General features: G+C 38.8%; 41 non-coding genes across 41 annotated transcripts; 23 read left to right on the forward strand and 18 right to left on the reverse strand.

The window, feature by feature from the left end:
• Positions 1-161: 161 nt before the first annotated feature.
• Positions 162-234, reverse strand: TRNAM-CAU (transfer RNA methionine (anticodon CAU)). Its single transcript has one exon. It is a non-coding gene; the product is annotated as a tRNA-Met (tRNA).
• Positions 235-345: 111 nt separating this feature from the next.
• Positions 346-417, forward strand: TRNAE-UUC (transfer RNA glutamic acid (anticodon UUC)). The gene has a single exon. It is a non-coding gene; the product is annotated as a tRNA-Glu (tRNA).
• A 469-nt stretch (positions 418-886) lies between these two features.
• TRNAM-CAU (transfer RNA methionine (anticodon CAU)) lies at positions 887-959 on the reverse strand. Its single transcript has one exon. It is a non-coding gene; the product is annotated as a tRNA-Met (tRNA).
• A 111-nt stretch (positions 960-1,070) lies between these two features.
• On the forward strand, positions 1,071-1,142 carry TRNAE-UUC (transfer RNA glutamic acid (anticodon UUC)). The gene has a single exon. It is a non-coding gene; the product is annotated as a tRNA-Glu (tRNA).
• Positions 1,143-1,794: 652 nt separating this feature from the next.
• TRNAE-UUC (transfer RNA glutamic acid (anticodon UUC)) lies at positions 1,795-1,866 on the forward strand. Its single transcript has one exon. It is a non-coding gene; the product is annotated as a tRNA-Glu (tRNA).
• Positions 1,867-2,335: 469 nt separating this feature from the next.
• Positions 2,336-2,408, reverse strand: TRNAM-CAU (transfer RNA methionine (anticodon CAU)). The gene has a single exon. It is a non-coding gene; the product is annotated as a tRNA-Met (tRNA).
• Positions 2,409-2,518: 110 nt separating this feature from the next.
• TRNAE-UUC (transfer RNA glutamic acid (anticodon UUC)) lies at positions 2,519-2,590 on the forward strand. Its single transcript has one exon. It is a non-coding gene; the product is annotated as a tRNA-Glu (tRNA).
• A 653-nt stretch (positions 2,591-3,243) lies between these two features.
• On the forward strand, positions 3,244-3,315 carry TRNAE-UUC (transfer RNA glutamic acid (anticodon UUC)). The gene has a single exon. It is a non-coding gene; the product is annotated as a tRNA-Glu (tRNA).
• A 469-nt stretch (positions 3,316-3,784) lies between these two features.
• TRNAM-CAU (transfer RNA methionine (anticodon CAU)) lies at positions 3,785-3,857 on the reverse strand. Its single transcript has one exon. It is a non-coding gene; the product is annotated as a tRNA-Met (tRNA).
• A 110-nt stretch (positions 3,858-3,967) lies between these two features.
• Positions 3,968-4,039, forward strand: TRNAE-UUC (transfer RNA glutamic acid (anticodon UUC)). Its single transcript has one exon. It is a non-coding gene; the product is annotated as a tRNA-Glu (tRNA).
• Positions 4,040-5,231: 1,192 nt separating this feature from the next.
• Positions 5,232-5,304, reverse strand: TRNAM-CAU (transfer RNA methionine (anticodon CAU)). Its single transcript has one exon. It is a non-coding gene; the product is annotated as a tRNA-Met (tRNA).
• Positions 5,305-5,414: 110 nt separating this feature from the next.
• TRNAE-UUC (transfer RNA glutamic acid (anticodon UUC)) lies at positions 5,415-5,486 on the forward strand. Its single transcript has one exon. It is a non-coding gene; the product is annotated as a tRNA-Glu (tRNA).
• A 652-nt stretch (positions 5,487-6,138) lies between these two features.
• TRNAE-UUC (transfer RNA glutamic acid (anticodon UUC)) lies at positions 6,139-6,210 on the forward strand. Its single transcript has one exon. It is a non-coding gene; the product is annotated as a tRNA-Glu (tRNA).
• A 1,917-nt stretch (positions 6,211-8,127) lies between these two features.
• On the reverse strand, positions 8,128-8,200 carry TRNAM-CAU (transfer RNA methionine (anticodon CAU)). Its single transcript has one exon. It is a non-coding gene; the product is annotated as a tRNA-Met (tRNA).
• A 110-nt stretch (positions 8,201-8,310) lies between these two features.
• On the forward strand, positions 8,311-8,382 carry TRNAE-UUC (transfer RNA glutamic acid (anticodon UUC)). The gene has a single exon. It is a non-coding gene; the product is annotated as a tRNA-Glu (tRNA).
• Positions 8,383-9,034: 652 nt separating this feature from the next.
• On the forward strand, positions 9,035-9,106 carry TRNAE-UUC (transfer RNA glutamic acid (anticodon UUC)). Its single transcript has one exon. It is a non-coding gene; the product is annotated as a tRNA-Glu (tRNA).
• A 2,101-nt stretch (positions 9,107-11,207) lies between these two features.
• On the forward strand, positions 11,208-11,279 carry TRNAE-UUC (transfer RNA glutamic acid (anticodon UUC)). Its single transcript has one exon. It is a non-coding gene; the product is annotated as a tRNA-Glu (tRNA).
• Positions 11,280-11,748: 469 nt separating this feature from the next.
• On the reverse strand, positions 11,749-11,821 carry TRNAM-CAU (transfer RNA methionine (anticodon CAU)). Its single transcript has one exon. It is a non-coding gene; the product is annotated as a tRNA-Met (tRNA).
• A 111-nt stretch (positions 11,822-11,932) lies between these two features.
• Positions 11,933-12,004, forward strand: TRNAE-UUC (transfer RNA glutamic acid (anticodon UUC)). Its single transcript has one exon. It is a non-coding gene; the product is annotated as a tRNA-Glu (tRNA).
• A 653-nt stretch (positions 12,005-12,657) lies between these two features.
• TRNAE-UUC (transfer RNA glutamic acid (anticodon UUC)) lies at positions 12,658-12,729 on the forward strand. Its single transcript has one exon. It is a non-coding gene; the product is annotated as a tRNA-Glu (tRNA).
• A 2,640-nt stretch (positions 12,730-15,369) lies between these two features.
• On the reverse strand, positions 15,370-15,442 carry TRNAM-CAU (transfer RNA methionine (anticodon CAU)). Its single transcript has one exon. It is a non-coding gene; the product is annotated as a tRNA-Met (tRNA).
• A 1,561-nt stretch (positions 15,443-17,003) lies between these two features.
• TRNAE-UUC (transfer RNA glutamic acid (anticodon UUC)) lies at positions 17,004-17,075 on the forward strand. Its single transcript has one exon. It is a non-coding gene; the product is annotated as a tRNA-Glu (tRNA).
• A 469-nt stretch (positions 17,076-17,544) lies between these two features.
• TRNAM-CAU (transfer RNA methionine (anticodon CAU)) lies at positions 17,545-17,617 on the reverse strand. Its single transcript has one exon. It is a non-coding gene; the product is annotated as a tRNA-Met (tRNA).
• A 111-nt stretch (positions 17,618-17,728) lies between these two features.
• Positions 17,729-17,800, forward strand: TRNAE-UUC (transfer RNA glutamic acid (anticodon UUC)). Its single transcript has one exon. It is a non-coding gene; the product is annotated as a tRNA-Glu (tRNA).
• A 469-nt stretch (positions 17,801-18,269) lies between these two features.
• TRNAM-CAU (transfer RNA methionine (anticodon CAU)) lies at positions 18,270-18,342 on the reverse strand. The gene has a single exon. It is a non-coding gene; the product is annotated as a tRNA-Met (tRNA).
• A 111-nt stretch (positions 18,343-18,453) lies between these two features.
• On the forward strand, positions 18,454-18,525 carry TRNAE-UUC (transfer RNA glutamic acid (anticodon UUC)). The gene has a single exon. It is a non-coding gene; the product is annotated as a tRNA-Glu (tRNA).
• Positions 18,526-18,994: 469 nt separating this feature from the next.
• Positions 18,995-19,067, reverse strand: TRNAM-CAU (transfer RNA methionine (anticodon CAU)). Its single transcript has one exon. It is a non-coding gene; the product is annotated as a tRNA-Met (tRNA).
• A 652-nt stretch (positions 19,068-19,719) lies between these two features.
• Positions 19,720-19,792, reverse strand: TRNAM-CAU (transfer RNA methionine (anticodon CAU)). The gene has a single exon. It is a non-coding gene; the product is annotated as a tRNA-Met (tRNA).
• A 111-nt stretch (positions 19,793-19,903) lies between these two features.
• Positions 19,904-19,975, forward strand: TRNAE-UUC (transfer RNA glutamic acid (anticodon UUC)). The gene has a single exon. It is a non-coding gene; the product is annotated as a tRNA-Glu (tRNA).
• Positions 19,976-20,444: 469 nt separating this feature from the next.
• On the reverse strand, positions 20,445-20,517 carry TRNAM-CAU (transfer RNA methionine (anticodon CAU)). Its single transcript has one exon. It is a non-coding gene; the product is annotated as a tRNA-Met (tRNA).
• Positions 20,518-20,628: 111 nt separating this feature from the next.
• Positions 20,629-20,700, forward strand: TRNAE-UUC (transfer RNA glutamic acid (anticodon UUC)). Its single transcript has one exon. It is a non-coding gene; the product is annotated as a tRNA-Glu (tRNA).
• Positions 20,701-21,169: 469 nt separating this feature from the next.
• TRNAM-CAU (transfer RNA methionine (anticodon CAU)) lies at positions 21,170-21,242 on the reverse strand. Its single transcript has one exon. It is a non-coding gene; the product is annotated as a tRNA-Met (tRNA).
• Positions 21,243-21,353: 111 nt separating this feature from the next.
• Positions 21,354-21,425, forward strand: TRNAE-UUC (transfer RNA glutamic acid (anticodon UUC)). Its single transcript has one exon. It is a non-coding gene; the product is annotated as a tRNA-Glu (tRNA).
• A 469-nt stretch (positions 21,426-21,894) lies between these two features.
• TRNAM-CAU (transfer RNA methionine (anticodon CAU)) lies at positions 21,895-21,967 on the reverse strand. The gene has a single exon. It is a non-coding gene; the product is annotated as a tRNA-Met (tRNA).
• Positions 21,968-22,078: 111 nt separating this feature from the next.
• TRNAE-UUC (transfer RNA glutamic acid (anticodon UUC)) lies at positions 22,079-22,150 on the forward strand. Its single transcript has one exon. It is a non-coding gene; the product is annotated as a tRNA-Glu (tRNA).
• Positions 22,151-22,614: 464 nt separating this feature from the next.
• Positions 22,615-22,687, reverse strand: TRNAM-CAU (transfer RNA methionine (anticodon CAU)). Its single transcript has one exon. It is a non-coding gene; the product is annotated as a tRNA-Met (tRNA).
• Positions 22,688-22,798: 111 nt separating this feature from the next.
• On the forward strand, positions 22,799-22,870 carry TRNAE-UUC (transfer RNA glutamic acid (anticodon UUC)). The gene has a single exon. It is a non-coding gene; the product is annotated as a tRNA-Glu (tRNA).
• A 469-nt stretch (positions 22,871-23,339) lies between these two features.
• Positions 23,340-23,412, reverse strand: TRNAM-CAU (transfer RNA methionine (anticodon CAU)). The gene has a single exon. It is a non-coding gene; the product is annotated as a tRNA-Met (tRNA).
• A 111-nt stretch (positions 23,413-23,523) lies between these two features.
• Positions 23,524-23,595, forward strand: TRNAE-UUC (transfer RNA glutamic acid (anticodon UUC)). The gene has a single exon. It is a non-coding gene; the product is annotated as a tRNA-Glu (tRNA).
• Positions 23,596-24,064: 469 nt separating this feature from the next.
• On the reverse strand, positions 24,065-24,137 carry TRNAM-CAU (transfer RNA methionine (anticodon CAU)). Its single transcript has one exon. It is a non-coding gene; the product is annotated as a tRNA-Met (tRNA).
• A 111-nt stretch (positions 24,138-24,248) lies between these two features.
• TRNAE-UUC (transfer RNA glutamic acid (anticodon UUC)) lies at positions 24,249-24,320 on the forward strand. Its single transcript has one exon. It is a non-coding gene; the product is annotated as a tRNA-Glu (tRNA).
• Positions 24,321-24,651: the final 331 nt, after the last annotated feature.

Below are 24,651 nucleotides of genomic sequence, written 5' to 3' on the forward strand. Positions count from 1 at the left end.
AAGATCCTATTTTGGATTTAAAGCTCAAATCATTCCCATCTCTTCTACTCACTCAAAAATGACAAGGAAATCAACAACACTTTCCTCATATATTAAAAACGTTTCGGCAGAAAAACCCGATTTCCTGCATGAATGGAGGAAGACAAAAACTCACTGAACAGTGCCTCGTGTGAGGATCGAACTCACGACCTTCAGATTATGAGACTGACACGCTTCCTACTGCGCTAACGAGGCAACCACCAGATGTTTGTAGACAAGCTCAAAGCGGCAAAATGAAAAAATATATATACATTTTCTTTATTCCCACTTTTTCTTAGTCCATGACTCATTACACTAAATAACTGCTCCCATATGGTCTAGCGGTTAGGATTCCTGGTTTTCACCCAGGTGGCCCGGGTTCGACTCCCGGTATGGGAAAAAACCTTTTACTAGTCTTGCACTTTCAAAGGTTGAGCGTTATAGGATAAAAGTGCTCTTTGTGGCCATAAATTCTAACTTATCTTTGTTTACCCATTCCTCCTCTTTTCACCAGATCCTATTTGAGCTTGAAAACTCAAATAATTCCTATTGTTCCCTTCTCACTCCAAGTCAACAACCCCTTTATCCTGTCAGTTTGGCTAATTGTCCTTTTTTTAATGAACTAGTTTCGCCAATAAATAAGAAACCATCAGACTATTTCACCCAATCTGATTGGGACTTTGCTTTAATATTGTTTCTTTTTAGGCAAGATCCTATTTTGGATTTAAAGCTCAAATCATTCCCATCTCTTCTACTCACTCAAAAATGACAAGGAAATCAACAACACTTTCCTCATATATTATAAACGTTTCGGCAGAAAAACCCGATTTCCTGCATGAATGGAGGAAGACAAAAACTCACTGAACAGTGCCTCGTGTGAGGATCGAACTCACGACCTTCAGATTATGAGACTGACACGCTTCCTACTGCGCTAACGAGGCAACCACCAGATGTTTGTAGACAAGCTCAAAGCGGCAAAATGAAAAAATATATATACATTTTCTTTATTCCCACTTTTTCTTAGTCCATGACTCATTACACTAAATAACTGCTCCCATATGGTCTAGCGGTTAGGATTCCTGGTTTTCACCCAGGTGGCCCGGGTTCGACTCCCGGTATGGGAAAAAACCTTTTACTAGTCTTGCACTTTCAAAGGTTGAGCGTTATAGGATAAAAGTGCTCTTTGTGGCCATAAATTCTAACTTATCTTTGTTTACCCATTCCTCCTCTTTTCACCAGATCCTATTTGAGCTTGAAAACTCAAATTATTCCTATTTTTCCCTTCTCACTCCAAGTCAACAACCCCTTTATCCTGTCAGTTTGGCTAATTTTCCTTTTTTTAATGAACTAGTTCCGCCAATAAATAAGAAACCACCAGACTATTTCACCCAATCTGATTGGGACTTTGCTTTAATATTGTTTCTTTTTAGGCAAGATCCTATTTTGGATTTAAAGCTCAAATCATTCCCATCTCTTCTACTCACTCAAAAATGACAAGGAAATCAACAACACTTTCCTCATATATTAAAAACGTTTCGGCAGAAAAACCCGATTTCCTGCATGAATGGAGGAAGACAAAAACTCACTGAACAGTGCCTCGTGTGAGGATCGAACTCACGACCTTCAGATTATGAGACTGACACGCTTCCTACTGTGCTAACGAGGCAACCACCAGATGTTTGTAGACAAGCTCAAAGCGGCAAAATGAAAAAATATATATACATTTTCTTTATTCCCACATTTCTTAGTCCATGACTCATTATACTTAATAACTGCTCCCATATGGTCTAGCGGTTAGGATTCCTGGTTTTCACCCAGGTGGCCCGGGTTCGACTCCCGGTATGGGAAAAAACCTTTTACTAGTCTTGCACTTTCAAAGGTTGAGCGTTATAGGATAAAAGTGCTCTTTGTGGCCATAAATTCTAACTTATCTTTGTTTACCCATTCCTCCTCTTTTCACCAGATCCTATTTGAGCTTGAAAACTCAAATAATTCCTATTTTTCCCTTCTCACTCCAAGTCAACAACCCCTTTATCCTGTCAGTTTGGCTAATTTTCCTTTTTTTAATGAACTAGTTCCGCCAATAAATAAGAAACCATCAGACTATTTCACCCAATCTGATTGGGACTTTGCTTTAATATTGTTTCTTTTTAGGCAAGATCCTATTTTGGATTTAAAGCTCAAATCATTCCCATCTCTTCTACTCACTCAAAAATGACAAGGAAATCAACAACACTTTCCTCATATATTAAAAACGTTTCGGCAGAAAAACCCGATTTCCTGCATGAATGGAGGAAGACAAAAACTCACTGAACAGTGCCTCGTGTGAGGATCGAACTCACGACCTTCAGATTATGAGACTGACACGCTTCCTACTGCGCTAACGAGGCAACCACCAGATGTTTGTAGACAAGCTCAAAGCGGCAAAATGAAAAAATATATATACATTTTCTTTATTCCCACATTTCTTAGTCCATGACTCATTATACTTAATAACTGCTCCCATATGGTCTAGCGGTTAGGATTCCTGGTTTTCACCCAGGTGGCCCGGGTTCGACTCCCGGTATGGGAAAAAACCTTTTACTAGTCTTGCACTTTCAAAGGTTGAGCGTTATAGGATAAAAGTGCTCTTTGTGGCCATAAATTCTAACTTATCTTTGTTTACCCATTCCTCCTCTTTTCACCAGATCCTATTTGAGCTTGAAAACTCAAATAATTCCTATTGTTCCCTTCTCACTCCAAGTCAACAACCCCTTTATCCTGTCAGTTTGGCTAATTTTCCTTTTTTTATTGAACTAGTTTCGCCAATAAATAAGAAACCATCAGACTATTTCACCCAATCTGATTGGGACTTTGCTTTAATATTGTTTCTTTTTAGGCAAGATCCTATTTTGGATTTAAAGCTCAAATCATTCCCATCTCTTCTACTCACTCAAAAATGACAAGGAAATCAACAACACTTTCCTCATATATTAAAAACGTTTCGGAAGAAAAACCCGATTTCCTGCATGAATGGAGGAAGACAAAAACTCACTGAACAGTGCCTCGTGTGAGGACCGAACTCACGACCTTCAGATGATGAGACTGACACGCTTCCTACTGCGCTAACGAGGCAACCACCAGATGTTTGTAGACAAGCTCAAAGCGGCAAAATGAAAAAATATATATACATTTTCTTTATTCCCACTTTTTCTTAGTCCATGACTCATTATACTTAATAACTGCTCCCATATGGTCTAGCGGTTAGGATTCCTGGTTTTCACCCAGGTGGCCCGGGTTTGACTCCCGGTATGGGAAAAAACCTTTTACTAGTCTTGCACTTTCAAAGGTTGAGCGTTATAGGATAAAAGTGCTCTTTGTGGCCATAAATTCTAACTTATCTTTGTTTACCCATTCCTCCTCTTTTCACCAGATCCTATTTGAGCTTGAAAACTCAAATAATTCCTATTTTTCCCTTCTCACTCCAAGTCAACAACCCCTTTATCCTGTCAGTTTGGCTAATTTTCCTTTTTTTAATGAACTAGTTCCGCCAATAAATAAGAAACCATCAGACTATTTCACCCAATCTGATTGGGACTTTGCTTTAATATTGTTTCTTTTTAGGCAAGATCCTATTTTGGATTTAAAGCTCAAATCATTCCCATCTCTTCTACTCACTCAAAAATGACAAGGAAATCAACAACACTTTCCTCATATATTAAAAACGTTTCGGCAGAAAAACCCGATTTCCTGCATGAATGGAGGAAGACAAAAACTCACTGAACAGTGCCTCGTGTGAGGATCGAACTCACGACCTTCAGATTATGAGACTGACACGCTTCCTACTGCGCTAACGAGGCAACCACCAGATGTTTGTAGACAAGCTCAAAGCGGCAAAATGAAAAAATATATATACATTTTCTTTATTCCCACATTTCTTAGTCCATGACTCATTATACTTAATAACTGCTCCCATATGGTCTAGCGGTTAGGATTCCTGGTTTTCACCCAGGTGGCCCGGGTTCGACTCCCGGTATGGGAAAAAACCTTTTACTAGTCTTGCACTTTCAAAGGTTGAGCGTTATAGGATAAAAGTGCTCTTTGTGGCCATAAATTCTAACTTATCTTTGTTTACCCATTCCTCCTCTTTTCACCAGATCCTATTTGAGCTTGAAAACTCAAATAATTCCTATTGTTCCCTTCTCACTCCAAGTCAACAACCCCTTTATCCTGTCAGTTTGGCTAATTTTCCTTTTTTTATTGAACTAGTTTCGCCAATAAATAAGAAACCATCAGACTATTTCACCCAATCTGATTGGGACTTTGCTTTAATATTGTTTCTTTTTAGGCAAGATCCTATTTTGGATTTAAAGCTCAAATCATTCCCATCTCTTCTACTCACTCAAAAATGACAAGGAAATCAACAACACTTTCCTCATATATTAAAAACGTTTCGGAAGAAAAACCCGATTTCCTGCATGAATGGAGGAAGACAAAAACTCACTGAACAGTGCCTCGTGTGAGGACCGAACTCACGACCTTCAGATGATGAGACTGACACGCTTCCTACTGCGCTAACGAGGCAACCACCAGATGTTTGTAGACAAGCTCAAAGCGGCAAAATGAAAAAATATATACATTTTCTTTATTCCCACTTTTTCTTAGTCCATGACTCATTACACTAAATAACTGCTCCCATATGGTCTAGCGGTTAGGATTCCTGGTTTTCACCCAGGTTGCCCGGGTTCGACTCCCGGTATGTGAAAGAACCTTTTACTAGTCTTGCACTTTCAAAGGTTGAGCGTTATAGGATAAAAGTGCTCTTTGTGGCCATAAATTCTAACTTATCTTTGTTTACCCATTCCTCCTCTTTTCACCAGATCCTATTTGAGCTTGAAAACTCAAATAATTCCTATTGTTCCCTTCTCACTCCAAGTCAACAACCCCTTTATCCTGTCAGTTTGGCTAATTTTCCTTTTTTTAATGAACTAGTTTCACCAATAAATAAGAAACCATCAGACTATTTCACCCAATCTGATTGGGACTTTGCTTTAATATTGTTTCTTTTTAGGCAAGATCCTATTTTGGATTTAAAGCTCAAATCATTCCCATCTCTTCTACTCACTCAAAAATGACAAGGAAATCAACAACACTTTCCTCATATATTAAAAACGTTTCGGCAGAAAAACCCGATTTCCTGCATGAATGGAGGAAGACAAAAACTCACTGAACAGTGCCTCGTGTGAGGATCGAACTCACGACCTTCAGAATATGAGACTGACACGCTTCCTACTGCGCTAACGAGGCAACCACCAGATGTTTGTAGACAAGCTCAAAGCGGCAAAATGAAAAAATATATATACATTTTCTTTATTCCCACATTTCTTAGTCCATGACTCATTATACTTAATAACTGCTCCCATATGGTCTAGCGGTTAGGATTCCTGGTTTTCACCCAGGTGGCCCGGGTTCGACTCCCGGTATGGGAAAAAACCTTTTACTAGTCTTGCACTTTCAAAGGTTGAGCGTTATAGGATAAAAGTGCTCTTTGTGGCCATAAATTCTAACTTATCTTTGTTTACCCATTCCTCCTCTTTTCACCAGATCCTATTTGAGCTTGAAACTCAAATAATTCCTATTGTTCCCTTCTCACTCCAAGTCAACAACCCCTTTATCCTGTCAGTTTGGCTAATTTTCCTTTTTTTAATGAACTAGTTTCGCCAATAAATAAGAAACCATCAGACTATTTCACCCAATCTGATTGGGACTTTGCTTTAATATTGTTTCTTTTTAGGCAAGACCCTATTTTGGATTTAAAGCTCAAATCATTCCCATCTCTTCTACTCACTCAAAAATGACAAGGAAATCAACAACACTTTCCTCATATATTAAAAACGTTTCGGCAGAAAAACCCGATTTCCTGCATGAATGGAGGAAGACAAAAACTCACTGAACAGTGCCTCGTGTGAGGATCGAACTCACGACCTTCAGATTATGAGACTGACACGCTTTCTACTGCGCTAACGAGGCAACCACCAGATGTTTGTAGACAAGCTCAAAGCGGCAAAATGAAAAAATATATATACATTTTCTTTATTCCCACTTTTTCTTAGTCCATGACTCATTACACTAAATAACTGCTCCCATATGGTCTAGCGGTTAGGATTCCTGGTTTTCACCCAGGTGGCCCGGGTTCGACTCCCGGTATGGGAAAAAACCTTTTACTAGTCTTGCACTTTCAAAGGTTGAGCGTTATAGGATAAAAGTGCTCTTTGTGGCCATAAATTCTAACTTATCTTTGTTTACCCATTCCTCCTCTTTTCACCAGATCCTATTTGAGCTTGAAAACTCAAATAATTCCTATTGTTCCCTTCTCACTCCAAGTCAACAACCCCTTTATCCTGTCAGTTTGGCTAATTTTCCTTTTTTTAATGAACTAGTTTCACCAATAAATAAGAAACCATCAGACTATTTCACCCAATCTGATTGGGACTTTGCTTTAATATTGTTTCTTTTTAGGCAAGACCCTATTTTGGATTTAAAGCTCAAATCATTCCCATCTCTTCTACTCACTCAAAAATGACAAGGAAATCAACAACACTTTCCTCATATATTAAAAACGTTTCGGCAGAAAAACCCGATTTCCTGCATGAATGGAGGAAGACAAAAACTCACTGAACAGTGCCTCGTGTGAGGATCGAACTCACGACCTTCAGATTATGAGACTGACACGCTTCCTACTGCGCTAACTAGGCAACCACCAGATGTTTGTAGACAAGCTCAAAGCGGCAAAATGAAAAAATATATATACATTTTCTTTATTCCCACTTTTTCTTAGTCCATGACTCATTATACTTAATAACTGCTCCCATATGGTCTAGCGGTTAGGATTCCTGGTTTTCACCCAGGTGGCCTGGGTTCGACTCCTGGTATGGGAAAGAACCTTTCACTAGTCTTGCACTTTCAAAGGTTGAGCGTTATAGGATAAAAGTGCTCTTTGTGGCCATAAATTCTAACTTATCTTTGTTTACCCATTCCTCCTCTTTTCACCAGATCCTATTTGAGCTTGAAAACTCAAATAATTCCTATTGTTCCCTTCTCACTCCAAGTCAACAACCCCTTTATCCTGTCAGTTTGGCTAATTTTCCTTTTTTTATTGAACTAGTTTCGCCAATAAATAAGAAACCATCAGACTATTTCACCCAATCTGATTGGGACTTTGCTTTAATATTGTTTCTTTTTAGGCAAGATCCTATTTTGGATTTAAAGCTCAAATCATTCCCATCTCTTCTACTCACTCAAAAATGACAAGGAAATCAACAACACTTTCCTCATATATTAAAAACGTTTCGGAAGAAAAACCCGATTTCCTGCATGAATGGAGGAAGACAAAAACTCACTGAACAGTGCCTCGTGTGAGGACCGAACTCACGACCTTCAGATGATGAGACTGACACGCTTCCTACTGCGCTAACGAGGCAACCACCAGATGTTTGTAGACAAGCTCAAAGCGGCAAAATGAAAAAATATATACATTTTCTTTATTCCCACTTTTTCTTAGTCCATGACTCATTACACTAAATAACTGCTCCCATATGGTCTAGCGGTTAGGATTCCTGGTTTTCACCCAGGTTGCCCGGGTTCGACTCCCGGTATGTGAAAGAACCTTTTACTAGTCTTGCACTTTCAAAGGTTGAGCGTTATAGGATAAAAGTGCTCTTTGTGGCCATAAATTCTAACTTATCTTTGTTTACCCATTCCTCCTCTTTTCACCAGATCCTATTTGAGCTTGAAAACTCAAATAATTCCTATTGTTCCCTTCTCACTCCAAGTCAACAACCCCTTTATCCTGTCAGTTTGGCTAATTTTCCTTTTTTTAATGAACTAGTTTCACCAATAAATAAGAAACCATCAGACTATTTCACCCAATCTGATTGGGACTTTGCTTTAATATTGTTTCTTTTTAGGCAAGATCCTATTTTGGATTTAAAGCTCAAATCATTCCCATCTCTTCTACTCACTCAAAAATGACAAGGAAATCAACAACACTTTCCTCATATATTAAAAACGTTTCGGCAGAAAAACCCGATTTCCTGCATGAATGGAGGAAGACAAAAACTCACTGAACAGTGCCTCGTGTGAGGATCGAACTCACGACCTTCAGAATATGAGACTGACACGCTTCCTACTGCGCTAACGAGGCAACCACCAGATGTTTGTAGACAAGCTCAAAGCGGCAAAATGAAAAAATATATATACATTTTCTTTATTCCCACATTTCTTAGTCCATGACTCATTATACTTAATAACTGCTCCCATATGGTCTAGCGGTTAGGATTCCTGGTTTTCACCCAGGTGGCCCGGGTTCGACTCCCGGTATGGGAAAAAACCTTTTACTAGTCTTGCACTTTCAAAGGTTGAGCGTTATAGGATAAAAGTGCTCTTTGTGGCCATAAATTCTAACTTATCTTTGTTTACCCATTCCTCCTCTTTTCACCAGATCCTATTTGAGCTTGAAACTCAAATAATTCCTATTGTTCCCTTCTCACTCCAAGTCAACAACCCCTTTATCCTGTCAGTTTGGCTAATTTTCCTTTTTTTAATGAACTAGTTTCGCCAATAAATAAGAAACCATCAGACTATTTCACCCAATCTGATTGGGACTTTGCTTTAATATTGTTTCTTTTTAGGCAAGACCCTATTTTGGATTTAAAGCTCAAATCATTCCCATCTCTTCTACTCACTCAAAAATGACAAGGAAATCAACAACACTTTCCTCATATATTAAAAACGTTTCGGCAGAAAAACCCGATTTCCTGCATGAATGGAGGAAGACAAAAACTCACTGAACAGTGCCTCGTGTGAGGATCGAACTCACGACCTTCAGATTATGAGACTGACACGCTTTCTACTGCGCTAACGAGGCAACCACCAGATGTTTGTAGACAAGCTCAAAGCGGCAAAATGAAAAAATATATATACATTTTCTTTATTCCCACTTTTTCTTAGTCCATGACTCATTACACTAAATAACTGCTCCCATATGGTCTAGCGGTTAGGATTCCTGGTTTTCACCCAGGTGGCCCGGGTTCGACTCCCGGTATGGGAAAAAACCTTTTACTAGTCTTGCACTTTCAAAGGTTGAGCGTTATAGGATAAAAGTGCTCTTTGTGGCCATAAATTCTAACTTATCTTTGTTTACCCATTCCTCCTCTTTTCACCAGATCCTATTTGAGCTTGAAAACTCAAATAATTCCTATTGTTCCCTTCTCACTCCAAGTCAACAACCCCTTTATCCTGTCAGTTTGGCTAATTTTCCTTTTTTTAATGAACTAGTTTCACCAATAAATAAGAAACCATCAGACTATTTCACCCAATCTGATTGGGACTTTGCTTTAATATTGTTTCTTTTTAGGCAAGACCCTATTTTGGATTTAAAGCTCAAATCATTCCCATCTCTTCTACTCACTCAAAAATGACAAGGAAATCAACAACACTTTCCTCATATATTAAAAACGTTTCGGCAGAAAAACCCGATTTCCTGCATGAATGGAGGAAGACAAAAACTCACTGAACAGTGCCTCGTGTGAGGATCGAACTCACGACCTTCAGATTATGAGACTGACACGCTTCCTACTGCGCTAACTAGGCAACCACCAGATGTTTGTAGACAAGCTCAAAGCGGCAAAATGAAAAAATATATATACATTTTCTTTATTCCCACTTTTTCTTAGTCCATGACTCATTATACTTAATAACTGCTCCCATATGGTCTAGCGGTTAGGATTCCTGGTTTTCACCCAGGTGGCCTGGGTTCGACTCCTGGTATGGGAAAGAACCTTTCACTAGTCTTGCACTTTCAAAGGTTGAGCGTTATAGGATAAAAGTGCTCTTTGTGGCCATAAATTCTAACTTATCTTTGTTTACCCATTCCTCCTCTTTTCACCAGATCCTATTTGAGCTTGAAAACTCAAATAATTCCTATTGTTCCCTTCTCACTCCAAGTCAACAACCCCTTTATCCTGTCAGTTTGGCTAATTTTCCTTTTTTTATTGAACTAGTTTCGCCAATAAATAAGAAACCATCAGACTATTTCACCCAATCTGATTGGGACTTTGCTTTAATATTGTTTCTTTTTAGGCAAGATCCTATTTTGGATTTAAAGCTCAAATCATTCCCATCTCTTCTACTCACTCAAAAATGACAAGGAAATCAACAACACTTTCCTCATATATTAAAAACGTTTCGGAAGAAAAACCCGATTTCCTGCATGAATGGAGGAAGACAAAAACTCACTGAACAGTGCCTCGTGTGAGGACCGAACTCACGACCTTCAGATGATGAGACTGACACGCTTCCTACTGCGCTAACGAGGCAACCACCAGATGTTTGTAGACAAGCTCAAAGCGGCAAAATGAAAAAATATATACATTTTCTTTATTCCCACTTTTTCTTAGTCCATGACTCATTACACTAAATAACTGCTCCCATATGGTCTAGCGGTTAGGATTCCTGGTTTTCACCCAGGTTGCCCGGGTTCGACTCCCGGTATGTGAAAGAACCTTTTACTAGTCTTGCACTTTCAAAGGTTGAGCGTTATAGGATAAAAGTGCTCTTTGTGGCCATAAATTCTAACTTATCTTTGTTTACCCATTCCTCCTCTTTTCACCAGATCCTATTTGAGCTTGAAAACTCAAATAATTCCTATTGTTCCCTTCTCACTCCAAGTCAACAACCCCTTTATCCTGTCAGTTTGGCTAATTTTCCTTTTTTTAATGAACTAGTTTCACCAATAAATAAGAAACCATCAGACTATTTCACCCAATCTGATTGGGACTTTGCTTTAATATTGTTTCTTTTTAGGCAAGACCCTATTTTGGATTTAAAGCTCAAATCATTCCCATCTCTTCTACTCACTCAAAAATGACAAGGAAATCAACAACACTTTCCTCATATATTAAAAACGTTTCGGCAGAAAAACCCGATTTCCTGCATGAATGGAGGAAGACAAAAACTCACTGAACAGTGCCTCGTGTGAGGATCGAACTCACAACCTTCAGATTATGAGACTGACACGCTTTCTACTGCGCTAACGAGGCAACCACCAGATGTTTGTAGACAAGCTCAAAGCGGCAAAATGAAAAAATATATATACATTTTCTTTATTCCCACTTTTTCTTAGTCCATGACTCATTACACTAAATAACTGCTCCCATATGGTCTAGCGGTTAGGATTCCTGGTTTTCACCCAGGTGGCCCGGGTTCGACTCCCGGTATGGGAAAAAACCTTTTACTAGTCTTGCACTTTCAAAGGTTGAGCGTTATAGGATAAAAGTGCTCTTTGTGGCCATAAATTCTAACTTATCTTTGTTTACCCATTCCTCCTCTTTTCACCAGATCCTATTTGAGCTTGAAAACTCAAATAATTCCTATTGTTCCCTTCTCACTCCAAGTCAACAACCCCTTTATCCTGTCAGTTTGGCTAATTTTCCTTTTTTTAATGAACTAGTTTCACCAATAAATAAGAAACCATCAGACTATTTCACCCAATCTGATTGGGACTTTGCTTTAATATTGTTTCTTTTTAGGCAAGACCCTATTTTGGATTTAAAGCTCAAATCATTCCCATCTCTTCTACTCACTCAAAAATGACAAGGAAATCAACAACACTTTCCTCATATATTAAAAACGTTTCGGCAGAAAAACCAGATTTCCTGCATGAATGGAGGAAGACAAAAACTCACTGAACAGTGCCTCGTGTGAGGATCGAACTCACGACCTTCAGATTATGAGACTGACACGCTTCCTACTGCGCTAACGAGGCAACCACCAGATGTTTGTAGACAAGCTCAAAGCGGCAAAATGAAAAAATATATATACATTTTCTTTATTCCCACTTTTTCTTAGTCCATGACTCATTACACTAAATAACTGCTCCCATATGGTCTAGCGGTTAGGATTCCTGGTTTTCACCCAGGTGGCCCGGGTTCGACTCCCGGTATGGGAAAAAACCTTTTACTAGTCTTGCACTTTCAAAGGTTGAGCGTTATAGGATAAAAGTGCTCTTTGTGGCCATAAATTCTAACTTATCTTTGTTTACCCATTCCTCCTCTTTTCACCAGATCCTATTTGAGCTTGAAAACTCAAATAATTCCTATTGTTCCCTTCTCACTCCAAGTCAACAACCCCTTTATCCTGTCAGTTTGGCTAATTTTCCTTTTTTTAATGAACTAGTTTCACCAATAAATAAGAAACCATCAGACTATTTCACCCAATCTGATTGGGACTTTGCTTTAATATTGTTTCTTTTTAGGCAAGACCCTATTTTGGATTTAAAGCTCAAATCATTCCCATCTCTTCTACTCACTCAAAAATGACAAGGAAATCAACAACACTTTCCTCATATATTAAAAACGTTTCGGCAGAAAAACCAGATTTCCTGCATGAATGGAGGAAGACAAAAACTCACTGAACAGTGCCTCGTGTGAGGATCGAACTCACGACCTTCAGATTATGAGACTGACACGCTTCCTACTGCGCTAACTAGGCAACCACCAGATGTTTGTAGACAAGCTCAAAGCGGCAAAATGAAAAAATATATATACATTTTCTTTATTCCCACTTTTTCTTAGTCCATGACTCATTATACTTAATAACTGCTCCCATATGGTCTAGCGGTTAGGATTCCTGGTTTTCACCCAGGTGGCCTGGGTTCGACTCCCGGTATGGGAAAAATCCTTTTACTAGTCTTGCACTTTCAAAGGTTGAGCGTTATAGGATAAAAGTGCTCTTTGTGGCCATAAATTCTAACTTATCTTTGTTTACCCATTCCTCCTCTTTTCACCAGATCCTATTTGAGCTTGAAAACTCAAATAATTCCTATTGTTCCCTTCTCACTCCAAGTCAACAACCCCTTTATCCTGTCAGTTTGGCTAATTTTCCTTTTTTTATTGAACTAGTTTCGCCAATAAATAAGAAACCATCAGACTATTTCACCCAATCTGATTGGGACTTTGCTTTAATATTGTTTCTTTTTAGGCAAGATCCTATTTTGGATTTAAAGCTCAAATCATTCCCATCTCTTCTACTCACTCAAAAATGACAAGGAAATCAACAACACTTTCCTCATATATTAAAAACGTTTCGGAAGAAAAACCCGATTTCCTGCATGAATGGAGGAAGACAAAAACTCACTGAACAGTGCCTCGTGTGAGGACCGAACTCACGACCTTCAGATGATGAGACTGACACGCTTCCTACTGCGCTAACGAGGCAACCACCAGATGTTTGTAGACAAGCTCAAAGCGGCAAAATGAAAAAATATATACATTTTCTTTATTCCCACTTTTTCTTAGTCCATGACTCATTACACTAAATAACTGCTCCCATATGGTCTAGCGGTTAGGATTCCTGGTTTTCACCCAGGTTGCCCGGGTTCGACTCCCGGTATGTGAAAGAACCTTTTACTAGTCTTGCACTTTCAAAGGTTGAGCGTTATAGGATAAAAGTGCTCTTTGTGGCCATAAATTCTAACTTATCTTTGTTTACCCATTCCTCCTCTTTTCACCAGATCCTATTTGAGCTTGAAAACTCAAATAATTCCTATTGTTCCCTTCTCACTCCAAGTCAACAACCCCTTTATCCTGTCAGTTTGGCTAATTTTCCTTTTTTTATTGAACTAGTTTCGCCAATAAATAAGAAACCATCAGACTATTTCACCCAATCTGATTGGGACTTTGCTTTAATATTGTTTCTTTTTAGGCAAGATCCTATTTTGGATTTAAAGCTCAAATCATTCCCATCTCTTCTACTCACTCAAAAATGACAAGGAAATCAACAACACTTTCCTCATATATTAAAAACGTTTCGGAAGAAAAACCCGATTTCCTGCATGAATGGAGGAAGACAAAAACTCACTGAACAGTGCCTCGTGTGAGGACCGAACTCACGACCTTCAGATGATGAGACTGACACGCTTCCTACTGCGCTAACGAGGCAACCACCAGATGTTTGTAGACAAGCTCAAAGCGGCAAAATGAAAAAATATATACATTTTCTTTATTCCCACTTTTTCTTAGTCCATGACTCATTACACTAAATAACTGCTCCCATATGGTCTAGCGGTTAGGATTCCTGGTTTTCACCCAGGTTGCCCGGGTTCGACTCCCGGTATGTGAAAGAACCTTTTACTAGTCTTGCACTTTCAAAGGTTGAGCGTTATAGGATAAAAGTGCTCTTTGTGGCCATAAATTCTAACTTATCTTTGTTTACCCATTCCTCCTCTTTTCACCAGATCCTATTTGAGCTTGAAAACTCAAATAATTCCTATTGTTCCCTTCTCACTCCAAGTCAACAACCCCTTTATCCTGTCAGTTTGGCTAATTTTCCTTTTTTTAATGAACTAGTTTCACCAATAAATAAGAAACCATCAGACTATTTCACCCAATCTGATTGGGACTTTGCTTTAATATTGTTTCTTTTTAGGCAAGACCCTATTTTGGATTTAAAGCTCAAATCATTCCCATCTCTTCTACTCACTCAAAAATGACAAGGAAATCAACAACACTTTCCTCATATATTAAAAACGTTTCGGCAGAAAAACCCGATTTCCTGCATGAATGGAGGAAGACAAAAACTCACTGAACAGTGCCTCGTGTGAGGATCGAACTCACGACCTTCAGATTATGAGACTGACACGCTTTCTACTGCGCTAACGAGGCAACCACCAGATGTTTGTAGACAAGCTCAAAGCGGCAAAATGAAAAAATATATATACATTTTCTTTATTCCCACTTTTTCTTAGTCCATGACTCATTACACTAAATAACTGCTCCCATATGGTCTAGCGGTTAGGATTCCTGGTTTTCACCCAGGTTGCCCGGGTTCGACTCCCGGTATGTGAAAGAACCTTTTACTAGTCTTGCACTTTCAAAGGTTGAGCGTTATAGGATAAAAGTGCTCTTTGTGGCCATAAATTCTAACTTATCTTTGTTTACCCATTCCTCCTCTTTTCACCAGATCCTATTTGAGCTTGAAAACTCAAATAATTCCTATTGTTCCCTTCTCACTCCAAGTCAACAACCCCTTTATCCTGTCAGTTTGGCTAATTTTCCTTTTTTTATTGAACTAGTTTCGCCAATAAATAAGAAACCATCAGACTATTTCACCCAATCTGATTGGGACTTTGCTTTAATATTGTTTCTTTTTAGGCAAGATCCTATTTTGGATTTAAAGCTCAAATCATTCCCATCTCTTCTACTCACTCAAAAATGACAAGGAAATCAACAACACTTTCCTCATATATTAAAAACGTTTCGGAAGAAAAACCCGATTTCCTGCATGAATGGAGGAAGACAAAAACTCACTGAACAGTGCCTCGTGTGAGGATCGAACTCACGACCTTCAGATTATGAGACTGACACGCTTCCTACTGCGCTAACGAGGCAACCACCAGATGTTTGTAGACAAGCTCAAAGCGGCAAAATGAAAAAATATATATACATTTTCTTTATTCCCACTTTTTCTTAGTCCATGACTCATTATACTTAATAACTGCTCCCATATGGTCTAGCGGTTAGGATTCCTGGTTTTCACCCAGGTTGCCCGGGTTCGACTCCCGGTATGTGAAAGAACCTTTTACTAGTCTTGCACTTTCAAAGGTTGAGCGTTATAGGATAAAAGTGCTCTTTGTGGCCATAAATTCTAACTTATCTTTGTTTACCCATTCCTCCTCTTTTCACCAGATCCTATTTGAGCTTGAAAACTCAAATAATTCCTATTGTTCCCTTCTCACTCCAAGTCAACAACCCCTTTATCCTGTCAGTTTGGCTAATTTTCCTTTTTTTATTGAACTAGTTTCGCCAATAAATAAGAAACCATCAGACTATTTCACCCAATCTGATTGGGACTTTGCTTTAATATTGTTTCTTTTTAGGCAAGATCCTATTTTGGATTTAAAGCTCAAATCATTCCCATCTCTTCTACTCACTCAAAAATGACAAGGAAATCAACAACACTTTCCTCATATATTAAAAACGTTTCGGAAGAAAAACCCGATTTCCTGCATGAATGGAGGAAGACAAAAACTCACTGAACAGTGCCTCGTGTGAGGATCGAACTCACGACCTTGAGATTATGAGACTGACACGCTTCCTACTGCGCTAACGAGGCAACCACCAGATGTTTGCAGACAAGCTCAAAGCGGCAAAATGAAAAAATATATATACATTTTCTTTATTCCCACTTTTTCTTAGTCCATGACTCATTATACTTAATAACTGCTCCCATATGGTCTAGCGGTTAGGATTCCTGGTTTTCACCCAGGTTGCCCGGGTTCGACTCCCGGTATGTGAAAGAACCTTTTACTAGTCTTGCACTTTCAAAGGTTGAGCGTTATAGGATAAAAGTGCTCTTTGTGGCCATAAATTCTAACTTATCTTTGTTTACCCATTCCTCCTCTTTTCACCAGATCCTATTTGAGCTTGAAAACTCAAATAATTCCTATTGTTCCCTTCTCACTCCAAGTCAACAACCCCTTTATCCTGTCAGTTTGGCTAATTTTCCTTTTTTTATTGAACTAGTTTCGCCAATAAATAAGAAACCATCAGACTATTTCACCCAATCTGATTGGGACTTTGCTTTAATATTGTTTCTTTTTAGGCAAGATCCTATTTTGGATTTAAAGCTCAAATCATTCCCATCTCTTCTACTCACTCAAAAATGACAAGGAAATCAACAACACTTTCCTCATATATTAAAAACGTTTCGGAAGAAAAACCCGATTTCCTGCATGAATGGAGGAAGACAAAAACTCACTGAACAGTGCCTCGTGTGAGGACCGAACTCACGACCTTCAGATTATGAGACTGACACGCTTCCTACTGCGCTAACGAGGCAACCACCAGATGTTTGTAGACAGGCTCAAAGCGGCAAAATGAAAAAATATATATACATTTTCTTTATTCCCACTTTTTCTTAGTCCATGACTCATTACACTAAATAACTGCTCCCATATGGTCTAGCGGTTAGGATTCCTGGTTTTCACCCAGGTGGCCCGGGTTCGACTCCCGGTATGGGAAAAAACCTTTTACTAGTCTTGCACTTTCAAAGGTTGAGCGTTATAGGATAAAAGTGCTCTTTGTGGCCATAAATTCTAACTTATCTTTGTTTACCCATTCCTCCTCTTTTCACCAGATCCTATTTGAGCTTGAAAACTCAAATAATTCCTATTGTTCCCTTCTCACTCCAAGTCAACAACCCCTTTATCCTGTCAGTTTGGCTAATTTTCCTTTTTTTAATGAACTAGTTTCACCAATAAATAAGAAACCATCAGACTATTTCACCCAATCTGATTGGGACTTTGCTTTAATATTGTTTCTTTTTAGGCAAGATCCTATTTTGGATTTAAAGCTCAAATCATTCCCATCTCTTCTACTCACTCAAAAATGACAAGGAAATCAACAACACTTTCCTCATATATTAAAAACGTTTCGGCAGAAAAACCCGATTTCCTGCATGAATGGAGGAAGACAAAAACTCACTGAACAGTGCCTCGTGTGAGGATCGAACTCACGACCTTCAGATTATGAGACTGACACGCTTCCTACTGCGCTAACGAGGCAACCACCAGATGTTTGTAGACAAGCTCAAAGCGGCAAAATGAAAAAATATATATACATTTTCTTTATTCCCACTTTTTCTTAGTCCATGACTCATTATACTTAATAACTGCTCCCATATGGTCTAGCGGTTAGGATTCCTGGTTTTCACCCAGGTGGCCCGGGTTCGACTCCCGGTATGGGAAAAAACCTTTTACTAGTCTTGCACTTTCAAAGGTTGAGCGTTATAGGATAAAAGTGCTCTTTGTGGCCATAAATTCTAACTTATCTTTGTTTACCCATTCCTCCTCTTTTCACCAGATCCTATTTGAGCTTGAAAACTCAAATAATTCCTATTGTTCCCTTCTCACTCCAAGTCAACAACCCCTTTATCCTGTCAGTTTGGCTAATTTTCCTTTTTTTAATGAACTAGTTTCACCAATAAATAAGAAACCATCAGACTATTTCACCCAATCTGATTGGGACTTTGCTTTAATATTGTTTCTTTTTAGGCAAGATCCTATTTTGGATTTAAAGCTCAAATCATTCCCATCTCTTCTACTCACTCAAAAATGACAAGGAAATCAACAACACTTTCCTCATATATTAAAAACGTTTCGGCAGAAAAACCCGATTTCCTGCATGAATGGAGGAAGACAAAAACTCACTGAACAGTGCCTCGTGTGAGGATCGAACTCACGACCTTCAGATTATGAGACTGACACGCTTCCTACTGCGCTAACGAGGCAACCACCAGATGTTTGTAGACAAGCTCAAAGCGGCAAAATGAAAAAATATATATACATTTTCTTTATTCCCACTTTTTCTTAGTCCATGACTCATTACACTAAATAACTGCTCCCATATGGTCTAGCGGTTAGGATTCCTGGTTTTCACCCAGGTGGCCCGGGTTCGACTCCCGGTATGGGAAAAAACCTTTTACTAGTCTTGCACTTTCAAAGGTTGAGCGTTATAGGATAAAAGTGCTCTTTGTGGCCATAAATTCTAACTTATCTTTGTTTACCCATTCCTCCTCTTTTCACCAGATCCTATTTGAGCTTGAAAACTCAAATAATTCCTATTGTTCCCTTCTCACTCCAAGTCAACAACCCCTTTATCCTGTCAGTTTGGCTAATTTTCCTTTTTTTAATGAACTAGTTTCACCAATAAATAAGAAACCATCAGACTATTTCACCCAATCTGATTGGGACTTTGCTTTAATATTGTTTCTTTTTAGGCAAGATCCTATTTTGGATTTAAAGCTCAAATCATTCCCATCTCTTCTACTCACTCAAAAATGACAAGGAAATCAACAACACTTTCCTCATATATTAAAAACGTTTCGGCAGAAAAACCCGATTTCCTGCATGAATGGAGGAAGACAAAAACTCACTGAACAGTGCCTCGTGTGAGGATCGAACTCACGACCTTCAGATTATGAGACTGACACGCTTCCTACTGCGCTAACGAGGCAACCACCAGATGTTTGTAGACAAGCTCAAAGCGGCAAAATGAAAAAATATATATACATTTTCTTTATTCCCACTTTTTCTTAGTCCATGACTCATTACACTAAATAACTGCTCCCATATGGTCTAGCGGTTAGGATTCCTGGTTTTCACCCAGGTGGCCCGGGTTCGACTCCCGGTATGTGAAAGAACCTTTTACTAGTCTTGCACTTTCAAAGGTTGAGCGTTATAGGATAAAAGTGCTCTTTGTGGCCATAAATTCTAACTTATCTTTGTTTACCCATTCCTCCTCTTTTCACCAGATCCTATTTGAGCTTGAAAACTCAAATAATTCCTATTGTTCCCTTCTCACTCCAAGTCAACAACCCCTTTATCCTGTCAGTTTGGCTAATTTTCCTTTTTTTAATGAACTAGTTTCACCAATAAATAAGAAACCATCAGACTATTTCACCCAATCTGATTGGGACTTTGCTTTAATATTGTTTCTTTTTAGGCAAGATCCTATTTTGGATTTAAAGCTCAAATCATTCCCATCTCTTCTACTCACTCAAAAATGACAAGGAAATCAACAACACTTTCCTCATATATTAAAAACGTTTCGGCAGAAAAACCCGATTTCCTGCATGAATGGAGGAAGACAAAAACTCACTGAACAGTGCCTCGTGTGAGGATCGAACTCACAACCTTCAGATTATGAGACTGACACGCTTCCTACTGCGCTAACGAGGCAACCACCAGATGTTTGTAGACAAGCTCAAAGCGGCAAAATGAAAAAATATATATACATTTTCTTTATTCCCACTTTTTCTTAGTCCATGACTCATTACACTAAATAACTGCTCCCATATGGTCTAGCGGTTAGGATTCCTGGTTTTCACCCAGGTGGCCCGGGTTCGACTCCCGGTATGGGAAAAAACCTTTTACTAGTCTTGCACTTTCAAAGGTTGAGCGTTATAGGATAAAAGTGCTCTTTGTGGCCATAAATTCTAACTTATCTTTGTTTACCCATTCCTCCTCTTTTCACCAGATCCTATTTGAGCTTGAAAACTCAAATAATTCCTATTGTTCCCTTCTCACTCCAAGTCAACAACCCCTTTATCCTGTCAGTTTGGCTAATTTTCCTTTTTTTAATGAACTAGTTTCGCCAATAAATAAGAAACCATCAGACTATTTCACCCAATCTGATTGGGACTTTGCTTTAATATTGTTTCTTTTTAGGCAAGATCCTATTTTGGATTTAAAGCTCAAATCATTCCCATCTCTTCTACTCACTCAAAAATGACAAGGAAATCAACAACACTTTCCTCATATATTAAAAACGTTTCGGCAGAAAAACCCGATTTCCTGCATGAATGGAGGAAGACAAAAACTCACTGAACAGTGCCTCGTGTGAGGATCGAACTCACGACCTTCAGATTATGAGACTGACACGCTTCCTACTGCGCTAACGAGGCAACCACCAGATGTTTGTAGACAAGCTCAAAGCGGCAAAATGAAAAAATATATATACATTTTCTTTATTCCCACTTTTTCTTAGTCCATGACTCATTACACTAAATAACTGCTCCCATATGGTCTAGCGGTTAGGATTCCTGGTTTTCACCCAGGTGGCCCGGGTTCGACTCCCGGTATGGGAAAAAACCTTTTACTAGTCTTGCACTTTCAAAGGTTGAGCGTTATAGGATAAAAGTGCTCTTTGTGGCCATAAATTCTAACTTATCTTTGTTTACCCATTCCTCCTCTTTTCACCAGATCCTATTTGAGCTTGAAAACTCAAATAATTCCTATTGTTCCCTTCTCACTCCAAGTCAACAACCCCTTTATCCTGTCAGTTTGGCTAATTGTCCTTTTTTTAATGAACTAGTTTCGCCAATAAATAAGAAACCATCAGACTATTTCACCCAATCTGATTGGGACTTTGCTTTAATATTGTTTCTTTTTAGGCAAGATCCTATTTTGGATTTAAAGCTCAAATCATTCCCATCTCTTCTACTCACTCAAAAATGACAAGGAAATCAACAACACTTTCCTCATATATTATAAACGTTTCGGCAGAAAAACCCGATTTCCTGCATGAATGGAGGAAGACAAAAACTCACTGAACAGTGCCTCGTGTGAGGATCGAACTCACGACCTTCAGATTATGAGACTGACACGCTTCCTACTGCGCTAACGAGGCAACCACCAGATGTTTGTAGACAAGCTCAAAGCGGCAAAATGAAAAAATATATATACATTTTCTTTATTCCCACTTTTTCTTAGTCCATGACTCATTACACTAAATAACTGCTCCCATATGGTCTAGCGGTTAGGATTCCTGGTTTTCACCCAGGTGGCCCGGGTTCGACTCCCGGTATGGGAAAAAACCTTTTACTAGTCTTGCACTTTCAAAGGTTGAGCGTTATAGGATAAAAGTGCTCTTTGTGGCCATAAATTATAACTTATCTTTGTTTACCCATTCCTCCTCTTTTCACCAGATCCTATTTGAGCTTGAAAACTCAAATAATTCCTATTGTTCCCTTCTCACTCCAAGTCAACAACCCCTTTATCCTGTCAGTTTGGCTAATTGTCCTTTTTTTAATGAACTAGTTTCGCCAATAAATAAGAAACCATCAGACTATTTCACCCAATCTGATTGGGACTTTGCTTTAATATTGTTTCTTTTTAGGCAAGATCCTATTTTGGATTTAAAGCTCAAATCATTCCCATCTCTTCTACTCACTCAAAAATGACAAGGAAATCAACAACACTTTCCTCATATATTATAAACGTTTCGGCAGAAAAACCCGATTTCCTGCATGAATGGAGGAAGACAAAAACTCACTGAACAGTGCCTCGTGTGAGGATCGAACTCACAACCTTCAGATTATGAGACTGACACGCTTCCTACTGCGCTAACGAGGCAACCACCAGATGTTTGTAGACGAGCTCAAAGCGGCAAAATGAAAAAATATATATACATTTTCTTTATTCCCACTTTTTCTTAGTCCATGACTCATTATACTTAATAACTGCTCCCATATGGTCTAGCGGTTAGGATTCCTGGTTTTCACCCAGGTGGCCCGGGTTCGACTCCCGGTATGGGAAAAAACCTTTTACTAATCTTGCACTTTCAAAGGTTGAGCGTTATAGGATAAAAGTGCTCTTTGTGGCCATAAATTCTAACTTATCTTTGTTTACCCATTCCTCCTCTTTTCACCAGATCCTATTTGAGCTTGAAAACTCAAATAATTCCTATTGTTCCCTTCTCACTCCAAGTCAACAACCCCTTTATCCTGTCAGTTTGGCTAATTTTCCTTTTTTTAATGAACTAGTTTCACCAATAAATAAGAAACCATCAGACTATTTCACCCAATCTGATTGGGACTTTGCTTTAATATTGTTTCTTTTTAGGCAAGATCCTATTTTGGATTTAAAGCTCAAATCATTCCCATCTCTTCTACTCACTCAAAAATGACAAGGAAATCAACAACACTTTCCTCATATATTAAAAACGTTTCGGCAGAAAAACCCGATTTCCTGCATGAATGGAGGAAGACAAAAACTCACTGTGCCTCGTGTGAGGATCGAACTCACGACCTTCAGATTATGAGACTGACACGCTTCCTACTGCGCTAACGAGGCAACCACCAGATGTTTGTAGACAAGCTCAAAGCGGCAAAATGAAAAAATATATATACATTTTCTTTATTCCCACTTTTTCTTAGTCCATGACTCATTACACTAAATAACTGCTCCCATATGGTCTAGCGGTTAGGATTCCTGGTTTTCACCCAGGTGGCCCGGGTTCGACTCCCGGTATGGGAAAAAACCTTTTACTAGTCTTGCACTTTCAAAGGTTGAGCGTTATAGGATAAAAGTGCTCTTTGTGGCCATAAATTCTAACTTATCTTTGTTTACCCATTCCTCCTCTTTTCACCAGATCCTATTTGAGCTTGAAAACTCAAATAATTCCTATTGTTCCCTTCTCACTCCAAGTCAACAACCCCTTTATCCTGTCAGTTTGGCTAATTTTCCTTTTTTTAATGAACTAGTTTCACCAATAAATAAGAAACCATCAGACTATTTCACCCAAACTGATTGGGACTTTGCTTTAATATTGTTTCTTTTTAGGCAAGATCCTATTTTGGATTTAAAGCTCAAATCATTCCCATCTCTTCTACTCACTCAAAAATGACAAGGAAATCAACAACACTTTCCTCATATATTAAAAACGTTTCGGCAGAAAAACCCGATTTCCTGCATGAATGGAGGAAGACAAAAACTCACTGAACAGTGCCTCGTGTGAGGATCGAACTCACGACCTTCAGATTATGAGACTGACACGCTTCCTACTGCGCTAACGAGGCAACCACCAGATGTTTGTAGACAAGCTCAAAGCGGCAAAATGAAAAAATATATATACATTTTCTTTATTCCCACTTTTTCTTAGTCCATGACTCATTACACTAAATAACTGCTCCCATATGGTCTAGCGGTTAGGATTCCTGGTTTTCACCCAGGTGGCCCGGGTTCGACTCCCGGTATGGGAAAAAACCTTTTACTAGTCTTGCACTTTCAAAGGTTGAGCGTTATAGGATAAAAGTGCTCTTTGTGGCCATAAATTCTAACTTATCTTTGTTTACCCATTCCTCCTCTTTTCACCAGATCCTATTTGAGCTTGAAAACTCAAATAATTCCTATTGTTCCCTTCTCACTCCAAGTCAACAACCCCTTTATCCTGTCAGTTTGGCTAATTTTCCTTTTTTTAATGAACTAGTTTCACCAATAAATAAGAAACCATCAGACTATTTCACCCAAACTGATTGGGACTTTGCTTTAATATTGTTTCTTTTTAGGCAAGATCCTATTTTGGATTTAAAGCTCAAATCATTCCCATCTCTTCTACTCACTCAAAAATGACAAGGAAATCAACAACACTTTCCTCATATATTAAAAACGTTTCGGCAGAAAAACCCGATTTCCTGCATGAATGGAGGAAGACAAAAACTCACTGAACAGTGCCTCGTGTGAGGATCGAACTCACGACCTTCAGATTATGAGACTGACACGCTTCCTACTGCGCTAACGAGGCAACCACCAGATGTTTGTAGACAAGCTCAAAGCGGCAAAATGAAAAAATATATATACATTTTCTTTATTCCCACTTTTTCTTAGTCCATGACTCATTATACTTAATAACTGCTCCCATATGGTCTAGCGGTTAGGATTCCTGGTTTTCACCCAGGTGGCCCGGGTTCGACTCCCGGTATGGGAAAAAACCTTTTACTAGTCTTGCACTTTCAAAGGTTGAGCGTTATAGGATAAAAGTGCTCTTTGTGGCCATAAATTCTAACTTATCTTTGTTTACCCATTCCTCCTCTTTTCACCAGATCCTATTTGAGCTTGAAAACTCAAATAATTCCTATTGTTCCCTTCTCACTCCAAGTCAACAACCCCTTTATCCTGTCAGTTTGGCTAATTTTCCTTTTTTTAATGAACTAGTTTCACCAATAAATAAGAAACCATCAGACTATTTCACCCAATCTGATTGGGACTTTGCTTTAATATTGTTTCTTTTTAGGCAAGATCCTATTTTGGATTTAAAG

Source organism: Rhinoderma darwinii, chromosome 3 (genome assembly GCF_050947455.1).
Source record: "Rhinoderma darwinii isolate aRhiDar2 chromosome 3, aRhiDar2.hap1, whole genome shotgun sequence".
Taxonomy (NCBI): domain Eukaryota; kingdom Metazoa; phylum Chordata; class Amphibia; order Anura; family Rhinodermatidae; genus Rhinoderma; species Rhinoderma darwinii.